General features: G+C 38.5%; 1 pseudogene; it reads left to right on the top strand.

Annotated features, from left to right (window-relative positions):
• The first annotated feature begins 3323 nt into the window (after positions 1–3323).
• Positions 3324–3976, top strand: LOC102815465 (annotated as a pseudogene).
• The last annotated feature ends 6094 nt before the right edge of the window (positions 3977–10070 follow it).

Raw genomic sequence — 10070 nt, 5'->3', positions numbered from 1 at the left:
GCATAACATGGATGAACCTTGAGGACATTATGTTGAGTGAAATTAGTCAGTCACAAAAGGAGAAATACTGCATAAAACCACTACTGTAAAAGACAAAGAAAATAACCTATACTAAAGGGTGGTGGATTTTTTGCTGGTAGCTGGGATGTGGGGGATGGGGTGAGGGGAGGGAGGGGAAGGTGGAGCACGGGGCCAGGAATAGACACAGGATAGTTTGGTTGCTGGGGAGGGGGGCAATATACAAGAAGGGAGAGGGTAATGGAAGAACAAAGCAGATGGGGACAAAATTAGGCAGGTTTGCATGGGCTAAGTGGAACAGATGTAAAGAGTGATGTATGCACAACCTTCAATAACAGGGCTCTGGGATACAGGGATTGAGACATGGTTTCAATGGGGAAAAGGGTAGAAATAATGTTAAGATGCTTGGCTGTCTTTTGAATCTTGGTTTTCCTTGTATTATATTATAAATTAGACACTTGAGGAGGAGAGAAAGGAATAGCCAGAAATATTACCACAGAAAGCTTGTAAGTCCATCTTCTGCCTATAACTGATTGGAATACCAAAAATGGAGCTACCACGTGTCCAATGAAGCAGGCTTCCTGCAGAGCCTCTGCATTACATAAGACCATAGGTGGACTCCTGAACAGCATCCAGAATCTTCAATGGTGGAAATTTCCACTTGAAAGGATGGGCAGACCAGCCTGGAACAGCTAGAAGAACAGATGATACTTTTTGAAAGAAAGACCAACAAGAAAAATACAAAACAATATAGGCAGACTGACTGATTACTACAAGTACAAACAAGTTGCTTGCCCGAGAGACATTAAGGCAAGTGGTCGGGTCCCCTCAGAGCAAATCCCCTTCTAAGACTAAGACTCAATGGGAATACACGCTCTGATTGGTGCCCACAGTCATCACTGATAAGGGGAAGTGAGTGAAACACAGCAATGAAGCTGAGAGCTAAGCCCTACAACGTTCAACAGACTCCTGTAAACCCCGGTGGACACCTGGTTGGCCAGAAGTGTGGCAAGACGTGGGGAATCTTGGCCCCAGAGTCAGTGACATAGCCACAGAGGACTAGAGTGGAGAGTGAAGCATCCAGCTGATAAGAATAGAGGGCACAAGAATATCCATACTTGCAGATAATACCCACTTGACCTGCCTTCAATGACTGGATGATTACTGCTCAACTAGAAGAAGAAAGAAGAGGAAAAAAAGAGTAATCTGATACAATTTGATGAACTTGACCTACACCTATGGATGCAGTAGCTCAAAAGAGGGAACCAGTCTTTACAGCAAGAATCATTCCCACCCCCTCCATACACAGAGTAGACAGGGATGGGCAACTTGGACATTGACTACCCAAAATGGTACAAGCTTTCAAGAAGGAACCTAGATCCAGAGGGTGCAGAGGAAGCTAGAATCGCCACTGAGTAGTATCCAATCTGTCTAGGTGGGGTTGATGAAAGGAAATGCAGATAGGTCTCTTGTGCTACAATAGTGAATAGCTGTTCGCAGGACTGCTTGTGAGGGTTGGAAATGTAAAGGTAGACATTTTGTAGCAAGGAGGGGAGTGATTCACTTTGCAATCTAGGAGTGGAGGTCCCTGGGACCATCAAGGGAGAAGAGCTGAGAGCAGGACCCTATCCAGAGAAACAGTGATGCCTGAGATGGAGGCAGAGACGATGACATGGAGAGATGGAGTAGTTGGGGGCTGTGTGCTGACAACTGGGGAGCAGGCTTGTAGTGTATACCCTTTGTTTGGTTGATGATGCATGGAGGGGATTGTAACCATGGCAATGAACCAATGCACAATAGGATGAATGTAAAACTAATGTTCTCCTGTGTAATCTATCACTTAATTCACAATAAAACATTTTTAAAATTTTTTCAACAGCCACTGGTATTTCAAATGCCATCAGGATCACTCATTGTGGGCAGATTCAGTGGCACTTTGAGACTAAAACAGACTAGGATGAAGGACCTGACAACCTACTTCTGATAGAAAAAAAAAAATCCCAGTGAAAACCCCATAGATAGTAGTAGAACATTGTTTGATACAGTACCCAAAAATGAGCACCTCCATTTGTTGTTGGTAACTGTTGTATTCTTTGGAGTTGGTTCCAACTCATAGCAACCCTGTATATGGTTTCCAAGGCTGTAAATGTTTACAGTAGCAGAAAGCCTCATCTTTCTCCCATGGAGCGATGGTAAATTTGAACTTCTGACCTGTGGTTAGCAGCCCAGTTTTTAATACACACCATTACCAGGGTTCCTTCCATCTGTTAGAATAGTCAAAATATGACTGGAGAAAAGCTTCCTCCTTGAAGTAGAGTCATTCTTAATGATATGGGTATAGTAAAGCTTTCAGAATTTTCGTTTTTCTGATTTGGCATGAATCAAAATGAGAAGAAACAGATGCAAATTGATACTAATTATCAGCATGGAATGTACAAAGTGTGAATGCATAAAGATCGATATCCTTGGTATTGTTTTCTGACTTTGGAATATGCATACAATGAAGTACTGTGCAATGTTGAAGAATAACTGTGCATATTCAGAATACATCATAACATGGATGAATCTGGGACATTATGCTGAGTGAAATTAGACAATCAAAAAAGAACAAATATTTTATGAGACCACTATTGTAAACACTCATATAAAGTTTTTCATGCTAAAAGAAGCATTCTCTAAATGTTACCATGGATGGGAGGGAAGGGAGAGTAATTTACTGGCTAGATGGTAGACATGTGTTAATTTGGGTGACAGGCAAGGCCATATGCAACAATAGGGAGGTTGGCAGCAGAATGATGAAGACAGGGACGAATGCAAGGGTTATCGGGAATTGAAGTAAATACACAACAATGTTCTACAGGTAGATATATGTACAGATACACAGGCTGAATGGGTATGAAAGGGAGAGTGGGAGCATACCCACAAATACATAAATGTTTGACAGTGGATATTTGTACTTGGATATTTACCTTTGATGTAAATGTATCTATGGCTATGGTAGAGGATACAAGAGGTTAAAATGATAAAAAAAAAAAAAAAAAAAAAAAACAAAAAAAACTTCTTAGACATTACAAAATACCTTGAGGCAATGGATTTCTGGACCTGGGGATGCTCAGGACTATAGTCTCTGGGTATACAACGGTCAATTAGCATAACATAGTCCACAAAGACAACGTTCTCCATCCTTTTTGGAAAGTAGCAACTATGACCTTAAAAGTTCATGAGCAGGCTAAAGCAAGAGCTGAGGCAAGAGAAGCCGTGGGATTTAGGTTACCAAGAGTCTGGCGACTGTTTAGCTTGAGAACTGGTGGCTGATAAGGCTGCAGAACTGGGTGCAACCGCCATGTTCTGTGAAAAGGCAACGGAACTGGTCCGCGAGCTGCACCACATGACGGAAGGGCAGCTGCCCCAGTCTTTAAAGAAGATACGCTCAGGCAAGTTCTGGAGGAGATGAAAGCTTTATATGAACAAAATCAGTCTGATATGAATGAAGCAAAGTCAGATGGACGAAGTAATTTGATACCAACCATCAAATTTAGACACTGTTCTTTGTTAAGAAACCAGTGTTACACTGTAGCATACCTGTATGATCGGTTACTTCGGATCAGAGCACTCAGGTGGGAATATGGCAGTGCCTTGCCAAGTGATTACGATTTCACATGTCTGCTGAAGAAGTAGAGTGGTTCAACTGTTATAAAAAGTCCCTTGCTACTTATATGAGGTCGTCGGGAAGAGATGAAGGTTTGGACATCACACAGGATATGAAACCTCCAAAAAATTTGTATATTGAAGTGTGGTGTCTAAGAGACTATGGAAAACTTGAAATTGATGATGGCACTTCTGTCATGTTAAAAAAAAAAAAAAAAAGCCAGCTTTTTTACCTTGTTGGAAGTGTGGACAGTTAAACAAGTCATTCTGGAGCACTTATCATAGTTGCATACAGACTGAACATAACTGACTGAGACATCTGCACTTCTCTCTTTGTATCCACCTCCTTACCTCTTTGATTTTAAAAGTTACAGGCATCCTTTTAGTACAACTAGGGTTACTTTTCTAACAAGTATCACTTGCTAACCATTAAGGAGTTTTGGTTTTTTATATTGCACATGATTCCTCCTCCTTGTAATAATCTCTGTCCATAATTATAACATTCCTATACCATTAATAATGATGTATTTTTTTTTCATGAAAGCAAACATTTATTACATTTGAATCGATTTTTTAACAAATGCATGGGCTGTACAGGGAGAAGGTAGACTCAGGTGCATCTGTGTCATTTTCTGGCAGTGTGTATTGTCAGGATGGATACATAAGTAGGTATGTAAGCTGAACAGGTGTTTTATGGAGTGGGGAGTAAACCAGTTTGGCAGAGTATATTGCCACATATATATTTCTATACACTGAAAATATATTCAGATATATAGTATAGCATATGGAAAGCAAAGTCATGAAAACTTAGTTATAACCAAACACCTTGAGTGAACTGAGTCGCTAGGTCGAAAGCTTAGGACCATGGTCTTGATTAACATCTAGGTCAATTATTATAACACTGTCTATAAACAATGTTCTATATCCTACCTTGTCAAGTAGCAATGAGAATCTTAAAAGCTTGTGAGCAGCCACCTAATATACAACTATTGGTCTCTTCCTGTCCAGAGCAAAGAAGAGTTAAGGAAATCAGACACAAAGGAAACAATTAGTGCAAAGAAATAATGAACCACATGAACCATAGCCTTCATAAACCTGAGATCAGAACTAGATGGTGTCCACTACTAGCTGCTCAGACCAGGATCACAATAGAAGGTCCTGGATAGAGTGGATAAAAAATTTAGGAAAAAAAATTCAAATTCAAATTCAAATTAATAAAAAAGATGAGTCTCACTAGTCTGAGAGACTGGTAGAACCCCTGACACTATGACCTGTAGAAACTCTTCAAACCTAGGAAAGAAGCCACTCCCAGAGATCACCTTTCAGCCAAGGAGTAGGCAGGCTTATACAGAAGGAATGTCCTTCTCAGAATCCTATAAGACCAAATGGTCAGCATTTGCCCAAAAGCAAAGTTCAAGAATTGAGTGAATGGAAACCTAGGGAGTAAGTGGGAGGAGTGATATTACATTAAATGGATTATGACTAATGTCTTGAAATAAAACGTTATAAATTTCTAAATAGGAAGCTGATTTGTTCTGTAAACTTTCACCCAAACCAGAATAAAATGTTTGCTAATAATAATAATAATAATAATAATTCATGAGCAGCCATTTAAGGTGTGACTATTGGCCTCTCCATGTGCAGAAGAAAGGAGAGTGATGAAAATTGAAGAAGTTTCAAATCAATTAATCCAATGAACTAGTGGAATATGTGAACATCAGTCCCCACAACCATGAGACCAGAACTACATGGTATCTGGCTACCACTACAAACTTCTTTGAAAGGGATCACACTAAAAGTCCTAGAGAGAGTGGGAAAATATGGTGGCACACACCTTTCCTAATTTTAAACCACTTAGTTTTTCTGTTCTAACAATTTCCTCTCAGTCTATGTACAGGTTGCTCATAAGCACAATTAAGTGTTCTGGGATATTCATTCTTCGTAATGTTATCCATAGTTTGGCATGGCCCACACAGTCAAAGCCCTTTACATAGTCAGTACAAGTAAGCATCTTTCTGGTATTCCTGTTTCAGCTAAGATTCATCTGATGTCAGCAATGATATCCCTAGCTCCATGTCCTCTTCTGAATCTGGTTTCAATTTCTGGCTGTTCCCTGTTGATGCTCTGTTGTAACCATTTTTCAATTATCTTATGCAAAATTTTACTTGCATGTGATATCAATGATATTGTTTGATGATTTCTGCATTCCACTAGAAAACCTCTCTTTATAATGGGCATAAATATGGATCTCTTTCAATCAGTTTGCCAGATAACTGTCTTCCTAATTTTTTTTGATAGATGAGTGAGTGCTTCCAGTGCACTATCAGTTTGTTGAAAGATTTCAATTTGTGTTCTGTGAAATCCTGGAACCTTGTTTTCTCATTAAATTTATTGTTTATAGTTTAAATACAATATAATTCACCTGTTTAAAATGTATGAGTAAATGAAGTTTTTTCCACTTTCTTTTTTCATTAAATTTATTGTTGTAAAAATAAAGATAAGAGAGGCAGGGCTTGATGGAAGACTAGGCAGAAGAACTTGATGGAAGACTAGGCAGAAAGGCTGTGCAGACCCCCACAAGCAAAAACATGGAATACCATTTGAAGCAGATTCAGAGGATGGTCCCTGAGCTCTGATCTTCAGATAGAGGGATAAATAAAGGGATTGAGTGCTTACTGGGAGTAAGATTTGGAGCAGAAACAAGAAAGGAAGTGGCTTCTGATTTGGGGCAGCCAATGAGTCCCACTGCAACCATTTTGAATAGGAGTGAGAGGATAGAGGATCAAGAGAGCCCTTTCATTGCAGAAGACTGAAGCAGAGATAAAGGTGTAGAAATTCCTTTTTTATTCTTTTCTTTTGGTCTGTCTACTTATCTCTGCTGTGGGGATCAGAAGGCAGACCTGAGTGAGTGGACACCCTCAGGGAAGGATCTACACAGTATGGATCACTGGACATAGAAATGAAGAGGGGGGAGGAGTAAACAGGAATAGCTTGCAACAGAGTGTCTTCCCAAGTGGTCTGGCCAGCCCTGGGCTGGTTGTCACTAGGAGAAACAGCTGAGTGGAATTGAAGGGAATGGGTGGGGCAGGGAAGGAGGGAAGCAAAAAACAAAACATTGAGAAACATCATAAGGATCATTGGGAACATCTTGAAATTTCTCAGGCAGCCTTGAAGGCAAAAGTCTATAAGGTGGCATGGAAGTCTTACTCATATTTTGCTACTTTTCACTTTTTCGTATGTGGAGATTTCTTGTGTCTAGTCTGGTTTTGTTGGTACTCCTTCTATCTTTGGAATTGGGAAGTTTCTTTCTCTTCTTGCCTTACCCAATAAGATACTGCAATTGTGGCCAGAAGGGCAAGCTACAACTGTACCCTATAAAACCCCACCACCAGGGCAAGAACTAATACCAGCTGCTATACACTAGAACAGCATCTACAACACCTGAAAAAAGACTTTGAATTGAACTGCAAGAGCAGTGAAAAGTGATCACACCTACCAGGAGACAATTGGAGGGAGCTTAAGAATACACCAACATACATTCATCTAAATAATACAAAGACAACAATACCACAATGCCTAAAAAGCAACAGAAAATTTTGCTCACATGCAGAAACAAAACAGAATAGCTCGAATAAAAGACCAAGAGGAAGAGCTAGAATTAACAGTGGAGGAGAAAAGGCTTTGGAATTTCCTGAAAAGGAATTCAGGAGAATGATATTGAGGTGCATCCAAATGTTCCACAGAAAGATCAAAGAAAATAAGGAGGAAGTCAGAAAAGGAACAATCAAACAAAATAGATATAGCATTGAAGAAAATACAAAATCTGCAAAAAGGGGTCCAATCATACTAAAATATCAGAAATGGACAATACACTGAAAGGGCAAAGGAGTAGAATTGAAGGTACAAAAGCCAAAATCAGCAAACTTAAAGACAAATCTCTCAATATTGCTAAAAAAAAAAAAATTAAAAAATATGAAGAAAGCCTAAGATTCATGTGGGACAACATGAAGAGGAAATTACCCTTTGCCCTTTCAGTGTATTGTCCATTTCTGATATTTTAGTATTGATTGGACCCCTTTTTGCAGATTTTGTATTTTCTTCAATGCTATATCTATTTTGTTTTGACAACTGTGGTAGTAAAATTTTGAAATCAGGGAGTGAGAGGGCTTCAGATTTGTTCTTCTTAAGCTGTGCTTTGGTTATCCAAGGCCTCTTAACCTTCACATAAAATTTGTGATTGCTTTTTCCATCTCTTTAAAGAATGTTGTTGGAATGTGGAATGTGCATTATATTTGTAGATTGTTTTGGGTAGTATTTATGTTTTCACAATGTTGAGTTTTCCTATCCATGAGCTTGGTATATTCTTCCATTTTTTAAAATCTCTTTTGGTTTCTTGTAATAGTGCTTTGTATCTTTCTTTGTATAGGCTTTTTGTTTTTCCATTTAGATTTATTCCAACACATTTAATTGTTTTGATGGCTATTATAAAAAGTATTGTTTTCCTAATTTTCTTTTCAGATCTATGTTTATTAGTATAGAGGAATTCAGCTGATTTTTTGTATGATCTTGTACTCTGCCACTTTGTTGAATCTTCAAATGAGTTCCAGTAATTGTTTTGCTGAGTCTTTGGGATTTTTCTGTGTATAGGATCATATCAGTTGCAAATAGAATTTTACTTCTTCTTTACCAATTTGGATGCCTTTAATTTCCCTTTCTCACCTTCTAGCTATGGCTAAAACATCCAACACAATATTGTATAGGAGTTATGATAAAGGGCATTTTTGTCTGATTCCTGTTCACAAAGGGAAGCCCTCAGTTTCTCTCCATTGAGAGTGATGTTGGCCATTGGTTTTGCATATATGCTCTTAATTATGTTGAGGAATTTTCCTTCAATTACTACTATGTTGAATGGTTTTTATCAGGAATGGATGTTGGATTTTATCAACTGCTTTTTCTGCATCTATCGATAAGATTATGTGTTCTTTCCCCCTTTTTTTATTGATTGTTTTTCTAATACTGCACATCTTTGAATCCCTGGTATAAATCCCACTTGGTCATAATGTATTGTTTTATTTGTTTGTTGTTGATATGCTGTTGCATTCTATTGGCTAGGATTTTGTTGAGATGTTTGCATCACTGTTCATGATATTGGACTAAAATTTTCTTTTTTGAGATATATTTAAACTATATCTCAACAAAGATGTCACTTTTAAGACTAAGGTGCACCTGACCCAAGCTGTGGTATTTTCAAATGCCTCATATGCATGTGCAAGCTGGATAATGAAAAAGGAAGGTTGAAGAAAATGATGCATTTAAACTATGGTATTAGTGAAGAATATTGAATAATACCATGTGTTTCCATAAGAACGAACAAATCTCTCATGGAAGAAATATAGCAAGAATGTTCCTTCAAGGTGAAGATGGTGACTTTATCTCATATACGTTGGATATGTTATCAGGAGAGACCAGTCTTTGGAGAAAGACATCATGCTTGGCAAATAAGAGGATTAGTGAAAGAGGAAGCCCCTCAAAATGATGGACTGACATAGTGACTATAACAATGGGCTCAAGCACAGCAGTGATTGTGAAAACAATGCACGACTAGACATAGAGCTACTATGAGTCAGAAGTGACTTGATGTCACCTACCTAACAACAAAGCTGATTAAACCCACTCCCCCACCACAAAAAACAGTAATCCCAATAATCAGAGATAACCACAATTATCATTTTGGTGTTTTATGTTTCTACGTTTTTTCTATGCAAACATACAAGGGAGCTTCAGAAGTGGGAAGATAATGTCTATTTTTCACAAACTTGAAGCTTTCTCATGTGTGGTAGTGGTAGTGTGCTGTTGAGCTGGTCCTGACACATAGTGACCCTGTATAGGGTGTCTGAGGCGGTAAATCTTAATGGGAGCAGAAAGCCTCATTTTCTGGAACAGGTGGTAGTTTTGAACTGCTGACCTTGAGGTTAGCAGTCCAACTCATAACCACTATGCTACCAGAGCTCCTTCTCATGTGTATATGTGTATGTATAGAAGTTTTACACATACAGATATAAAAAAATAAAATAAAATAAAACAAAACCTGTACCACACTCTACATTTTTATTCCTTACAATAAAATATAATGAAAACTTTCCATGCCACTAACTAGAATACTGTATTAGCCTTTTTATAGTTAGAATACACCATTATGTCAATGTAACATGATTTAATCAACCCATTCTTTCTGTCAGAAAATCTAGATTTTCTAGTTTTTCACAATTATAAATACTGAATGAATTTCCTTGGAACTTAGAGACCCACAAGTGCAGCCCAAAGCGTCTCACTACAACCCAGTTGCCACTGCTGTGCTTCCGCCTCTTGATTTACATCTGAGGATGGAAATCCCACCTTTGAGC

This window comes from Chrysochloris asiatica, unplaced genomic scaffold (genome assembly GCF_000296735.1).
Source record: "Chrysochloris asiatica unplaced genomic scaffold, ChrAsi1.0 scaffold00079, whole genome shotgun sequence".
NCBI classification, from domain to species: domain Eukaryota; kingdom Metazoa; phylum Chordata; class Mammalia; order Afrosoricida; family Chrysochloridae; genus Chrysochloris; species Chrysochloris asiatica.
This window is presented reverse-complemented; position numbering and strand designations above follow the sequence as displayed.